Source organism: Schistocerca gregaria, chromosome 1, assembly GCF_023897955.1.
Source record: "Schistocerca gregaria isolate iqSchGreg1 chromosome 1, iqSchGreg1.2, whole genome shotgun sequence".
NCBI lineage: Eukaryota > Metazoa > Arthropoda > Insecta > Orthoptera > Acrididae > Schistocerca > Schistocerca gregaria.
The window spans coordinates 1,145,376,987-1,145,393,755 of record NC_064920.1 but is presented as its reverse complement, the minus strand read 5'-3'; positions in this window follow the sequence as shown (position 1 = coordinate 1,145,393,755).

Genomic DNA, 16,769 nt, shown 5'->3' with positions numbered 1-16,769 from the left:
ATATTTTTTCTCTATAACAGCCACTCCCAATTGCACGGGGGGGGGGGGGGGTGATGAACTGTTTTATCATTGTTTTAATATTTATTCCGCATTACACCTTAATGCTATTTCCATTTTTTATGTATCTTTTACACTGACTCTTATTTTAGTAGGATAACGGGAACTCTTTACAAAAAAAGTGGCCATTATTATCACTCCTGATCGCAGTTTGTATATATTTGAGGCATACCATCGACCCTTACTTTTATTATGTGAACACTAAAAGCGGTGGCTCGTTTTTTTACAGGTTACTATCCCTTGCTGTAGGGGCTGTAATTTGGATATTTTTTCTAAACCAGTGAGGTCAAACAGAGGCCACTTGTTCCACCACATCAAGTGGATTTAGTGCTCCCGTACTCACATTGAGCCTTGAACATTTCCCAGTTATCAGTGGGGGATAATTGAAATTTATTATTACTATTATCGGTACCATGCATGCAATGATCGCGCCAGGCGCGCAATATTGAATCTTTATCCCATCATTAAAGGCGCGAGACTGTACTGGTCCGTGACTGGCAGTACCCAAGGTCGACTGACAACGACAAGGGATCCTACTGTACGAACGTCTCTATGCCGTTACTGCAGAGTATCCTGTTGCGCAAAGTACTTAGGCCACCAGTCGACCACAACACCTTTAATTAGGTACAGTTTCTTATTTTCAGCTAGAGGTTAAGACTGCAGAACGCTATCTAATTGCAGGAGATTCCAGTTGGAGAGGAGCCTCTGATGACGATAAGCATTTATCCCTCACTGCAATCACACTGCCAATGGACTAATCGGACACGAAATCAGCCTTAGTACAATTAATTTTGCAGCCACCCCAACCGCTGGCCATACAAACAGTCTGTCTGCCAAATAAGGGGAACAACACCTTGCCTAGACACGACGCCGAAATCGTACCAAGCCACGATAGAACTACGAATAATCACTTAACAACGTTCACACACCAATGATTACTGAAGTTAAGCAGTAGTGAATAAATGGGCCTATTTAATGAACCACTCTCGGTGTCTACGATACTGATCTCGCCAGAGCAACAAATTACTTTAATTTCAGTACCTGATTATCTTGCGTGATGATAAATGCGACATCCATCTAGCAATTGTTATCTTTCGCAAGGAGCTCACAACGCAGTACGTACTCTCTGACATAAACTCGGAATTATATTATTACTTGTACTAAAATACCAATCTGTCTACCGTCTTGAAATGATTATTCTGTTTATGGACACTTCCATCACTACTGTTAGGAATTAAAACATTTTTAATTCTCTCTTAAATATTTTTCCAACTCGACGCAGCGATAATATGTAAGTGCTGAGACTTCGCATGCGTCATAGAATAACGAATCTTTGTTAGTAGCAACATCTTTAACTTTTGCGTAAATAATTCAATTACTTCAATTAAACTTATTCATCATTTAGAAATTTTTTCCCTTAATTGAAATCTTTTCTTTACTACTGAGAATATCTACTTTCAGTAGCTTATTTATAATTTCATTCGTTCAAGAACCTTTTACTACACACATTTAAAAAAAACACCACATTATACGTGATATCGACTCCACTGTAACAATATCTCTGAATTACACTCTTTTATACTTCCGAAAATGATATAGATATATTCACACTAGATACCATTTAAGTAGACAGTGAAGTTCCCTTTAACCCCAACAAAATTGGATTTATTTTCCTTCTAGGTATCTCAATACGCGTTGGTTATCACCAGTGAACGAGTGCCAGCAAATATATTATCAGTCCCCACAATACGGAAACAAGTAATAAAAAAAATCAAACAGAAATCCTAAATGTCTCCGCCACGTTTCAATTAAACTTAAGTTACAATTTAAAAGCAAATCTTGACCCCTTCAGGGGTTGACCACACGGGACCCGCTAATTTCCCTAACATTTAAATCGGCCACTCATCACCTTAATGCATCAAGTTTTGGTTTAGCTACGTGTATCTCGTTAAATGGTTCCTTCAATTTACTATCGCTTGTCTACTCATTGATACGTGCACACCATCACCGTATAATGAAACAGTTCGTCGTTCTATAAGCCAAATCGCTGTCTGCTGCAAGCTAGTGGTCCTGAAAATACAGCTACCAACACGTGTTCGAGGCTTCCCTTCTCGATACACACACGAAATATACCCGAACCACCTCCATAAACACGACAAGCAACCCAATTACCTCTGGGCGCGCCGCGACCACTCAACATACAATGCAGACGGTATATCGGTCACACCGATTCCACAAAACTCAGCACCTAACAAATCAATCTCTCGATTAAATCAGGCTCACGCGAGACTCACCCCAACAGATGTTACGAACGAAACTGTTCCCACAACTACAATCGACAAAATTCCGTGCACTCTCCCAAGACTTAGGTGTCAACTGAGTAGCCTCATTACACCACGCAGTTAAACGCTATAAGATCAGACCTGATATACACCACTACCACCACTTGGCCGCTCAGAGATCTATCCGGGAACTAACTAACCCTTTTCGTTGTACAATAGGAAACATTTAAAACGAACAAGCACGCAACGCCACGCCAGCTTTTAACAATTAATGTAATAATCATCAATGCTGTCGATTCTTCGCAATAGCGGCCGGCTGCTGCGCGTCGCTCTGGACGCAGCGAGGACGATATGGTATATCGCTGCACTCGCGCATGCTCGCCACCTGCTATTCCGTAGACGCTCTCATATCACCTAGAACACAATTTGATTTTGGTTTTACCACGTCATATACGTATATTATCCTGACCACCAGGTGTTGTCATTGATTTATCACGCAGGGAGCTCAGCACCGGTAAGGGCGAACGTACCCCGTGCGTTTTGACACAGCACAAGACCTTGTAACGCCGGAAATGCATATCCTCCTATTTTCATTTATTGTACTATAAATTTTTTCCTTGCTTTGTTACCTCAAGATATGACATTTCTGTGTCTTTATATATTGTAACTGCTTCTGTGTGTGTGTGCATTTATGTTAATGTATAATTGGTTTGTTTTGTGAATATTGTTTGTATTTATACGCTGGGTCTAGCCTAGGGAAAACTATGCTATCGAACGATACATCGATAGGTCGTGTGGAGAACCAAAGTGTTTAGGATCTTTGGTAGTGTGAACTCTGCTGCGTGGAGCGCGGGCAGAGTAGAGAGAGGGAGTCTGACTGGAGTAGGGCGGTGAAGCAGGTGTGCTGTGTGACGCTCCCGCGAGTTGCCGCGCGTTCGGGGTTGGGCAGCATGTAATTGCGCTCGACTTGCTATGATAGTTTCTGACACGGTGTCGCGGACGGGAAGCATCAGCTGGCGCACATCAAGAGCCCGTTTCGCCTGGTGACCGTGTCAAGAAGAAAGCGCACAAACATCCAGCGTCTGCAACAGCGACGGCCGACAATGAGTGACTATCGCCACCTCCTCGACCGACGACTGCAAACCTTCAATCAGCCAACAAGGAAGACTAGAAGCACGTAAAGTTTTAGAACTGTATGGCAGACCTCAGCTTTCCAAACTGTTCGATTTTCGTAACTATAATTACAGCTACTTAGCATGAACATTTGTTGGCAATTGTCCCAATTGCATTACCAAGCAGGGTCCCTTCCTCTTCCGGAATGAACCCGAGTGTCATTGAAATTCAAACGCCAACATTAAAGTAATATTATTCTGTTTTACTGCTTTAATTTCAAAGTTCAGTTAAAGTATTCATAGCTGGCTACAATATTTAGATTACGCAAGCACAAATTATGAGTGCGAGTTTTGTTACCATATTGTAGCTTACCAGTGACAGCACCTCAGCTTGGTACGTACTAAATTTTACTATTGTCAATTGTTCAGAATCATTTAATTCAAGTTCAAAGTTAAATCTCTTATTTCTAAATTGCGTAGATTCTAGTAGCTTTTGAAATGATTGTTGAGGTAGCCCAAGACTAACCGTATTTGACTAAATTTCGATGTGCTTCAGAAACAAAGCTCACTATTAATTTCAGTCACTAAATTAACTTTCAATTTTCCGGTTTTATTAATTCTTTTGCTAACTTAAGTCAGAGTTTAGCGAAATTTACTACTTCTGACAAACTTTCAGTTTTCACACTACACGTGTCAACCTTCAGTCGCTACGCTTCTGGTGCTAATTATATGTGTAATAACCTTTCTTTTTCAGTTATTATAGTATTTGTCCATAGGACTGGCGACCGTAATTTCCCCCAAATCTCAAATATCTAATTACCGCTAGTTAATTGTTAACGTAAAGGCCGCACATTAACGTTCTTTATTAACTTTACCCCTTTTCAAAATTTATTTCCACCAGTTTCATTTGCATTTTTCCTTTCATTTAGATGTAACCCTTTCCTCCCTCTTTACCGATAGATTAACTTCGGTGACGATTGTTTTTCCCAAATGTCCATTAGGTACACGCGATTTAATTTTTCACTCTCATTAAGGTCGATAAGTGAGGGGGAGGATACAACCTGCACGACCATATAGCAATAGTTATAGTTCTGCATTATTCTACTGTGACTCTAAGGGTGGTTTACAAGTAATGAAAGGGAGGATGTGAAGATTATAGTACTCATTTATTTAACGGTTGCATATTGAACAATTATACAATCAAATGGAGTTGGGAGAAGAAAGAATTGAGTTCAGCAGCCTGCCCCAACGTACGTTCATAATAAGTCACTATAGCAGGAGAAAAAGGAATTTTAGGAACGATCGCCGTATTATCAAATGGAGTTAAATTTTCTAAAGGAAGGTTGCAGGTATGCAACGACCACCACGATGAATCAGTGAAAGGCTAAGAAAGATGTGAATCGCTAGGTCGCCTGTTCATATGGGCGATACTGGATAACTTTTGCTCGCGGTCCGACTGCGTTAACGTAACATGATGGGGTGCCAGACACTTGCCATATGGCGTACGACCAAGGGCACAAGTTTTCAAGATAGCAAGACCTAAATTCTGAGTCAAGTCTTGCAAGGGAGAACTGAAAGAACTAATACCAGACGAGGCGGAAAAGCGAGCATGAAAGTAGACACTTCAGTGCCGAACTGCGAGCTACTGTGACTAACCAACACATCACGCACATTATGCCCTACTGCACTAGAAAAAAACTGGAAAAATGGCGTAAACCATAATTTAAGGAACGCACATCACTAAAGTGACCTATAACATTCCCTCTGGGCCGCAGGTCGGGAAGCTACAGTGCACGTTGGCGCTCATGCTTACCGAAACTCCATCTCCTGAAGCAGCACCTCCAGTCTCAGGCACGGTCACACCAGAACTGCCTACTGCCTCTTTTTCCGCTTTCCACCCGCGGAGGGCAGTTGCGCCCACCCGCGAAAAACGGGTGCTCACCTGAACTGGCCAATAAGAGGGCCGGAATTTCACAGGGAGGCGACCTCGCGACGTTAAAATCAAGCAGAAATAGTAATTAGAAGGTTGGTAATGCAGGAGAAACTACTGAACATTCAAACGACACCGCTGTTACGCTGGCGATCGGGAAAAGGGATAGGAAACGGGAAGCCATTACGGCTGCTAAGGAGACTGCTGCCCTCGCCCATAAATAAAGAAAATTCCTAGCGCCAAGCTCCTCTCACAGATCAGTTTGAGACAGAGTGGAAACATCGTCAAATAAATTAGACAACCCAAAAAAATTATTAACAGGGGCTGAATTATTATATTACCGAATACCAGAATGCTGGGATTAGAAATATGAAATACGACCACTGAATGGTGAACGAAGTGCACTTCTTTCCGATACCAATGGCTCTGAGCACTATGGGTCTTAACATCTGAGGTCATCAGCCCCCTACACTTAGAACTACTTAAACTTAACTAACTTATGGACATCACACACAGCCATGCCCGAGGCAGGATTCGAACCTGCCACCGTAGCGGTCGCGCTGTTCCAGACTGTAGCGCCTAGAACCGCTCGGCCACCCCGGCCGGCTGCTCGCCTTTCAAAACCTACTTGAGTAGTGAGCTTGACGACCATGCACCATGAGTTAGGGTTTGCCTGTACTATACGGTGGCGCTCTACACGATATATTTTCTATAACAGAGAAAAAAATACTTTGTAAATATATATTACATAGTTATTTTAACTATGTACTCTGATTTTATGATCACAGAATGGCCTAATTATAGTACTTGGTACTGATACGTGTAGACAGTGAGGAGAATGTGTGTTAATGGTTATGGGCTGGGAAATCATTCCTGTAACTTTCGAATGCGGCGTTATGCCCCGTGACAAAGTCACATCGATTGAATATCTTGGTGTAACGCTGGCTGGAGAGTGAAATGAAGTGGAATTAGCACTTCTTGGTGGTATGGAAGACGAATACTCCACTTCGTTTTATTGGGAGAATTTTGGGAAACTGTATCTCATCTATAAAGGAAACGGCGTGTAGAAAACTAGTACGACGAATTATGGAGTAATGCTCAAGTGTATGGGATGCCCGCCAGATCAGATTAAAGAAAGATACCGAAGTAGTTCAGAGTCGTATTCCTACATCTGTTACCGGTAGGTTCGATCGGATCGCCAGATACTTCGTGAACTCAAATGGAAACCCCTGTATGGAAGACGTTTTTTTTTTCGCGAGGCACTATTGCGAAAATTTAGAGAACCGGCATTTGAGGCCCAGTGCAGATCTATTCTACTGCCACCAACGTGCATTTCGCATAAAGATCACGAAGATAAGATGGTAAAAATGACGGCTCGCGTGGAGGCTTTTAGACAATCTGTATGCGAATGGAACAGGAAAGGAAAAGTTTAGTAGGGGTAAGTGTTACCTCTGCCATGCAACGTACCGTGGCTTGAGATATATGTATGTAAATGTAGATGTAGATGTACAAAATAGAAATATGAGTACAGATTAAACCAAATGTTTCATAACACAATAGTGTAGTACCTTTTTACATTATTTGATAAAACTAAAATTTTAATGGAATAACTCTTCTTACAGATTTTAACTATGAACACTGCTCTTTTTATATTAATCACGAGTTAAAAATAGTGAGGAATTAACTCACGTCTATATGGACCGAAAAATAAATCATAACACTGTCTACTCTTTAATTAATGTAACAATAACTAGTTAGTTAGTTAGTTACATGTTCAATACACCAATTCAACGATTCTTTTATCGAAATAATGTGGACCGAGTTAGTTTTACAGGGTATGTATCCATGATTGGTGTTAACATTAACGAGCACATTATTATTTTTAATCGTACTCGTGCAACTAAACCTTTTCTTTTTTACTGGCTACCAGTTTGTGTGTACAAATTCATCAGTGGAATAGGGTCATCCAGGAGAAGTTACTTTAAATCATATTAAAACTTGATCAGGTACCTGATAGACTTTATATGTTATTGCGCAAATGATTAGAAAAATTTTTGTTGCTGCATGTTGAATTCCTCTCTGATTCACTAAAAGCTTTAACAACGGGTAATAAAAGACATGTTTCCCTATAGTGTTGTAAATATGTACATCACTGTTCTTCTCGAATTGGTATGGAATACTTGTTACAAATTTCATTACCGAATATGTGTGCTTTGACGCTGCAGTTAAAACGCCTAGCTCACTGAAAAGATACGTACATGGCGTCTGTGGGTGAACACCAAATATTATCCTTACGGCTCGCTTTCGTGCAGTCAATACTAACTTTCTAGATGATGAGTTAACCCAGAAAATTATTACATACGACATTCGCGAGTGGAAATATGCAAAATATGTTAGGAGATCGATTCGTTCCTTTCCAAGATGTACACCAACAAATATGTAGCATTCTCCTCTACTTTCTGTCTCCTGCTCATGTCCTATATCAATAATTGTTGGTATAATTCTATTTTTTGCAAAAAACTGAATGTTGTATGTATAAATATAGATCAAATGTAAGTTAATGCAGATGAAAAGGAAAAAGAATCCTATAATGTTTGAATACCCTATTAATAGTGTAGCGCTTGACACAGTCACGTCGATTAAATATTTGGGAGTAACATTGCACAGATATATGAAGTGGGACAAGCAAGTAATGACAGTTGTGAGGAAGACGGATAGTCGTCTTCGGTTCATTGGTAGAATTTTGCGAAGATGTGGTTCATCTGTAACGGAGACCGCTTATAAAACACTAATACGACCTATTCTTGAGTACTGCTCGAGCGTTTGTGATCCCTATGAGGTCGGATTGAGGGAGGACATAGAAGTAATTCAGAGGCGGGTTACTACATTTGCTACAGGTATGTTTGATCATCACACGAGTGTTACGGAAATGCTTCAAAAACTCGGGTGGAAGTCTCTAGAGGAAAGGAGGCGTTCTTTTCGTGAAACGCTACAGAGGAAATTTCGAGAACCAGAATTTGAGGCTGACTGCAGTACAATTTTACTGCCGCCAACTTACATTTCGCGGGAAGACCACAAAGATAAGAGAGATTAGGGCTCGTACAGAGGCATATAGGCAGTCATTCTGTTTGGGAGTGAAACAGCGAGAGAAGATGCTAGTTCTGGTACGAGGTACCCTCCGCCACGCACCGTATGGTGGATTGCGGAGTATGTATGTAGATGTAGATTTTTTTTCTAAATTGACGGGAGTCCATTTTCAGTCAACCACATAATAATTATTCATTCACCATCTCTTCTGTGCTTTAAGGTCTACCAATTAGGCCACTGAGCCTTAAACTTCCTTTGAAACTGATCTTGGGGGAAGTTGTGTTAGACGTCTGGAGCAAACGCGTTCTTAATGTAAGAAGGGCGCCTTTGTTCGGCATTTAGCATCCGGAAGGATACGGCCAAACTATTACCGGCACTGAAGTCAGGAACTGATTTTGGAGTTCCGATGGTAGTCGATAAAGCCTGCGAGCAAGTTGGCCGAGAAAGTAATCCCCGTATCGGATTTCCATTAGGCAGCGGATACCTGGGGCGTTTGCAGCCTCCCTGGTCGCTCGCAGGAAGCAACAGGGCGAAATAATGCGCAAGCCTGCGGCCACGGACCGCTCGCTCTTCTGTGGTCTCTGGAACAGCCGAGGGAAGCAGCACAGTGTCTCTGCGAATGATTCCCAGTCACCATGAGTCGCTGGTATTGCTCTTAGGACACGTTCTGCTGGTCATAAATATTGCAACACCGGGAAGAGCTGCAAATGACAAGATTTTACTAATTGTGATTATGCAAAATAGTGGTCCATAAACATATTTAATTGTCCATTGTTTGAAGGTGTAGTGTTTCACGGTCAACAAGGATGTATACCAAGAGTAAGGACACCAACAGTCAGGTCATAGAGGAAGGGGTGGTAATCTTATTGAACATCGCTTGTTGCCTTGCAGTCCTTGTAACCAATTTATTGAACCTGAGAACTCTGTACTAAAATGTTACAAGCCCAAAAACAAATATCATCTTTTTTTAGAAGAATACAATATTTTAAGGAACTCAAAGCATAAATATGTCTTTCCTTTAGAACAAACTAACTTCAGGGAATACAGTTTTACTCAGGAACCACTTTTATCTTTATCCATGTTTCAAGACTGTCTTCTCGCAATAATGAAATATACCAGACATGAATAAATTAAGTGGCTCAGAACGACATCGGATCGCAGGTGGCACAGTACACTCAGAGGTAATGGAGCTCGGCCACCAGTCCCAGGCAATAACGAGACAAGCAAAATAGTCACAAAACACACGTAGCAAAGCTCTGTTAGACTATGCAAGAACACAACAATAAACCTTCGGCCGCCCTCAGGAGTACCACACTCAAGGCAAAAACAAATGCTGGAGCGGAAAAATTCAGTGCAGGCGCCAAAATTCAGAAATTATTAAAGCATTAAACATATAAGTTATTGAACCCATTTTAACAAATATAAAACTAGGTGTCACAAAATAATCGCAACAATCTGCAAGGATAAAACCACAAAGCTTTCTCCCCTCCCAATGGTACCACACGTACCGCAAAAAAGGAAAGAAATGCGCGTGCAGCAAATTTCAAAAATTATTAAACATTTTTTAAAACCACATTAACGAAAGGAAAACTAGCGTTCAAAAAATAACCTCCACAAGCCGACAAGCACCTTAATTAACCATTGTATGAAAGGTTCTAGGCTCACCAGATTGTCTAGGCAAAATTTAAGCACGTGTCACATCATTAGAAAACAGCTGCTGGAATAACTCATCCAGAAACGTAGCAGATGGTAAAACCTTCGGACATTAAGCAGAATCTAGCGCACTACGTTCTGCCAGGTGACTGTCGTTCCTTAAAGCACTGATTATCCTAAGTACAAAACGGTGGCTACCACAAGGCAGAGCGGGCCTTACACAGCCGTAAGATAAGGTCCTATGTAAAGCCCGCTAGGCCTCAAAATCTAAACACAGGTTACAATCATTAAGTCTTAACTTAACGGGGTGCCCACAGATTTCTTAAGGCTAACACACTCTAACAGACAAACCCATTCCTCTTTGGAAAAGGGCTGAGGACGTGATGGCTGTTCGTGTAGTAAACAACCAATCGATCACCTTGCGGCCGTATGAGAACAAACTCTAAACCACTCGAGGACGCAGGCACTGAGCTGCTTCAAAACAGCAAGCTGTCGACGACAGAAACCGATTTTTCCAAAAGTCTCACAGACATTGCTCACCATGGAGTAAGTGGCGGCAACCTCGGAGCTATGTTCCCGAGCAGGGAACCCAAGGAAGACGCAGGCCTTATGCAGCCGGAGACAGCAAGAACATTGGCAAGCACGCCGCGACAACAGCTACAACGCACTGTCCCGCAAGGCTGGCTCTCGGCACTCCATTAGAGAATGTCTAACCCCTAAGAAACAAGTACATTGCCCTTCCACGACTTGTCATGCTGACCGCTCGGTTTCGTCTTTCCCTTCGCCCCCCTGGAAACTGTCTCCTGTTCAGAGTCCGCCAACTAAAGATCCTCTCATGGTCAAAAACAGTCTAAAACTCACCGAAATCTACGTATCGACTACTCCGCAAGGCTCTTGGAGGTTAGGAAATTTAGTACACACTGCTACTGCTTATAGACGCTACAACGGCTTTCGAGCGGATACACGTTGACTCGAGCAGAACTTTGATGACAAATACGGGCTCTTCTGACCACACTGCTGCAACTCAGTGTCAGTGATAAGGCGGCACTAAAATAGATTAGAGTGGTAAGGTCACAGGCCATGAAAAGTACTATTCGTGCTGACAGTTTGTGACATTATTGTTCATATTTTTCTAAAAATTTTTGTAAATATTTTATTGAAACTGTTAAAGCAGAAATAGAGACATCTTGTTTGAAGTGAAATCGATACTGAAACGCTTTGATAAGGTTAAAATCAATGTACATATTAAGAAAAAGTGTATAATATTTACTTTTAAATATTGTAAAGATATCTATTTGTTATAATTATCAAATCTAAAAAGGTGCTATAATGTAATTATGTATGTAACAGTTGCTGGCACTCACTTAGGTCTGTATGAGATATTTGTAGTATAAAAGATGGAGTAGTTCCGTCAGGAACGGACATCTGTGTAAGCTTAGGAAAAGGTGGGAGGGGAAACGTTTGGCGCGCTTTGGCTGGCGCAAACGAAGTCAGTCGGTGGCCAGTGATCTTAGAGGCAGCACTTACAGCGCCAGCATAGTGTGGAGTGCGCCGTATTGTTGCATCTTGCCTCCATTGGAAACTACAGTTTATCACGGCCTGGTATGGGGAGAAAAACGGGCTATTGATTATAAGATGGATCATCGCTATGAAGAGGAAATAAGTCCGACATGGATAACTGCTCTTTGCGTTCTGCTATTAGTGCAGTTTTTGCCACCAGCGCCACCGTCGCTGATCACAGCTTACATAGTACGACATCTTAGCTATGTGTTATAGTGTGTGCCAGGAATTTGAAATGTGCTTTAAGAAAAATAACCATCATCCAAATTAAGAATCGTGTCCACCTGGTGATTTATCCCGCTCACAAACCAAGCAGGATCGTAACATGGTAAACAAAAATTCCGAGGTACCTGTATTCAGCCAAGACTGCGAAATCTTTAATATATTGTTGGCAAATCGGTGATTAATCAGTGAAATAATTGATAGAAAGAATAACTGAGAATTTCATAACTAACATTGCTATTATTCTCTGTATTAAAATGATTACGTAAGGTTATGCCAGATTCAGAGACTACATTAGATAAATTGTTTGCCGCTTTCACATTACGTATTAACGAAAGGAAATGATTAATGGTGAGAATTAGTAACATTAAACAGTTTATAGTGAATCAATGAAAAGTTGAGTACCAAATATGTTGATGTAACCCCCCCCCCCCTTGTCCAAATTACTTCTGTTTTCATGAAATCAGTCTTTTTGATTAAGCAATTGGGTACTGTAGTTTTGTTTTGAGTGACTAAACTTTTCTTCTATTACTGAACGATCTTTTATCTAAATCTAAAGGGAAGTCTGTTAGGTAAGCAGGGAGTTGCAATCTTTTCTGCTGTCCTACTCGGCTTCATTACGTGAGCCTAATTAGACTGGTGAATAATAGTGTACCAATAACCACAAATATTGTTATCGATGCAGAATGGTAGTCTAACTACTGTTATGTGTCATACGTCTGAACTAATGACTTATTTGAAGAAACAAGTTAAACTCTGATGCTTATTCCTTAGGTTAACAAGCATGGTTATTACACTTGTTTTTGTGATTTTGCGGTTCGGATAGGTAAACCAATTCATAGAATACAAAATACACGCTGCTATTACATCTGGTTCTACATATCAAGACAGTAAATAAACACACACAACATAAGGAGGAATATTACAAGTTTCAGAAAGTTAGATCTTTCCAGAACTAATGTTTGACAACAAAGAATTTCTCAATAATCAAATCTTATCATTCAACAGAAGAGCAGCCATTTCAGGAGCATTGGGAAGGCCATCATATAGGTAATTGAATTAATAAATTTTAATTGTTAGCTTCATCTTCTGCCGAAGTTAAACTTCAGAGCACAGAAGCTTTTAAAAACTAAATCTCAACATTTAACATAACAACAGTATTTAATAAAGAAATGAATGGCTCGGCGGAGGAGCTGAGGTAATTAACTAACATTTATTTCATGAAAATTCTGTGGCGTTTACATAACAAGTAGACTGCAGCTTGTAATTATAATAACAGGATAACAAATGATACAGGACGACACTGAGATGATAAAAGACATGGGACAGCGTGTGGGTGTGAATTCCTAAGGGACCAAACTGCTGCGGTCATCGGTCTCTAACCTTACACACTACTGAAACTAAAAACGCTAAGGACAACACTCACATTCATGCCCGAGGGACGACTCGAACCTCCGGCGGGAGGTGACGCACGAATAGTGACATGATGCCTCTAACCGAGCGGCCACTCGGCGCGGCTTATTGGATAGTGATATGCAGATATATAGATGGCTATAGTATCGCGTACACAAGGTAGAAAAATTCAGCGAATTGGTGGAACTGTAATTAATACTTAGGTTATCCATATGGAAAAGTTTCCGACGTGATTATGGCAACACGATGGGAATTAACAGACTTTGAACGCGGGTTGGCTGTTGGAGATAGACGCATAGGACATTCCACTTCGGAATACGTTTGCGAATTCAGTATTCCGAGATCCACAGCGTCAAGGGTTTGTCGAGAACACCAAATTTCAGGCATTACCTCTCATAGCTGACAACACAGTGGCCGACGGCCTTCGCTTACCGTCCGAGAGTAGCGGCTTTTGCGTAGAGTTATCGTTGCTAAGAGACAAGCAACACTGCGTGAAACCGTCTTAGGAATGAATGTGAGACGTACGCCGAAGGTATGTGTCAGGACAGTGTGGCAAAATTAAGCGTTCATGGGCTCTGGCAGCAGACGACCGACACGAATGCCTTTGATAACAGTACGACATCATCTTCAGCGACCCTCGTGGGCTCGTGGCCAAATCGATTGGACCCTGAACGACTGGGAAACCTAGCGGGGGTAGCTGAGCCCCGAATTCAGTGGGTAATAGCTGATGGCAGGGCTTTAGTGTGGCACAGACCTAGTTTTCAACAATCTACAGTGAGGCAAGTCATGGCTGCATAACGGTGCGGGCTAGTTTTACATGGAATTGTTTGAGTCGTCTGGTAGAACTGAACAATATTTGACTACAACCGGTTATGTACGACTGGTTGGAGACTGTTTGCTGCTGTTCATGGACTTCACGTGCCCAAACAAGGATATCATTTCACCGGGCCACAGTTGTTTGCGAGTGGTTTGAAGAACATTCTGGACAATTAAAATGAATCATTTAGCCTTCCAGGTCGCCAGACATGAATCGCATTGAACATTAATGAGACGTAATTGAGAGTTTAGATGGTGCAAGGAATCGTGCACCGTCAACACTTTCGCAGTTGTGGACAGTTATAACAGCAGCATGGTTCACTATTTCTGCAGGGGACTTCCAACGACTTGTTGAGTCTATGCCATATCTAGTTCCTGCGCTACGCTGAGAAAAAAAGGAGATCCGACACCGTATTAAGAGGTGTCTTGTTACCTCACTACATAAGAGAGAAAAACACAATTTAAAAAGGAAATTACATTGTTAAGACGCCAATCACATGAGACGTGTCTGTCTGTGTGTGTGTTTGTGTGTGTGTGTGTGTGTGTGTGTGTGTGTGTGTGTGTGTGTGCATTCCTAAGGGACCAAACTGCTTAGGTCATCGGGCCCTAGACTTACACACTACTTGAACTAACTAATGTTAAGAGCAACACAAACACCTACGCCCGAGGGAGGACTCCAAGCTCCATCGGAAGCGCAATCCGTGGCACGGCGTCTCAAACCACGTTGCCGCTCCGTGCAGAGAGACGTTATGAAAGATCCACCAGCTGAGGTAGGTGATTTAAATATTGAACATTTTTCTCAACATTTAACAGCTGACAATGGGGAAGATAAACAAGCATGAAAACTTTTAACGATAATAGGCAGAAAATGCAAATGTTCAGCGTTAGTGTTCGCGTGAGGTACAATGAAAGTGTACCATAAATATATATGAAGATGGTATCTGTTCTTTCGGACATGTCCGAAAGAACAGATACCGTCTTCATGTATACATATAGTTAAGATTCACCGGCCATTTGACCATATTCTTCCTTGCGGATGCACAAACAGTGCCCGAACTCTTATGTGAATCGGCAAAAAGCCGCGAGTATTGAGTGCCATGGGTAGGGGCACTATGTATATAGTTCGGGATAATAATTTGGGAATGTGGGTCACACTGGAGGCGTGCCAGAGACAAGTCCCTGCAGTCGCTTTATCCTTCGTGTCCTCAGTGGCTCAGATGGATAGCGCGACTGCCATGTAAGCAGGGGATCCCGGGTTCAAGTCCCGGTAGGGGCACACATTATCAACTGTCCCCGCTGACGTATATCAACGCATGTATCCTACGTGAGGTATTCGCTTCATTTTAATTTCATTGTAACATAAATTTCCCACCGAATAATTATTGTTATGTGATCGGCCCCTGAGTAATGATATCATAGCCTTCAATGTCCTGAGCCAAGCTTAATGCGCTTAATCTGACTTCCTCCTGAAAGCGCTGCACTAAGTTAGCAGCCACTCCAGGGCTGCAGGAGCGCACCAGAACTAAAAAGGAGCGGACAGGTCAATCACTTGTTTATCAACCATATTGACTGGTGAATAGTGGTCAATCTCCCGACAAATCATCACACGTTTCAAAACAGTCCAACCCCCACAGTCTACTGATAGCTCAGGACAGCATTGGCAAAATGTGATCTTACATTGTATTGTTGGAGGATAAAGTCACGGAGACCTCGAAGATAGAGGACAGCCACTTTACCGGTTATGCGAACCAGGGGTGTGTCTATGTCGTGTATTCGGTGCAATGCCACATATTCCTGTCAGGCGCTGAGCTCGCATGACGATGACGAATCCAATATGGCAGCTCGAAAACACTGACAGGCCCATCGCGGTTCTGTATGTAGTAGCGAGACTGGTCAGAACAGATGACGTGGTATCACTCGCGTATGCACTGTTGTGATGCAAAGGTAAACCGCAACAGTAATCAGTCTGCTGGCAGTCGGTGCTGCTCCAGACGTTACCACACTGTGGGTGTATATACTAGTCTTGTAGCAAACTAGTCCACTTATTGACGAGGTACATGACGTAATCATGTGATTCCGCACGGTTAAGTGAACAATGTGTACTCCGGGGAATTACTCGCTCGGGGTTGTTGATATGATGTATGGCGTTGTGTACAGCTTCCTGAACACTCTGTTACGGTATTCGCGTGGCTGTCGACCAACGCAAGCAGCATTACAGCCGAACTATGGCCGCCTCCATAATCCACGATCGTATCGGTTTTTGATACCAACAGTTGGCAGTAGTCGTTTCTGCTTGTATGATCCTCGCAAAAGCAATAGAAAATTTAACATGATTTTTGAATGGAAAACCAACTAACGTTTCCTTGTATACAAAATACAGATGACGTTACTCTTACCTACTTCGTGCATTTGCCGAGCCATGATAATAATTTGGATGCCAAAGCACCTAGTACATTTCATGCTCATTTTACGGTTTGTGGATTTTCTCTCTTTGACGATGCAATTGTAATGGGCAAAACTTTAGAAAACTTTTAATTCCTTTTGTGAATAAACCCTGTTCGGATTGCACAACGATTTCATATGCACAAAAATGTTTATCTCGGTTTAACTTGTTATACCTCTTGCTCCTATTCCCCG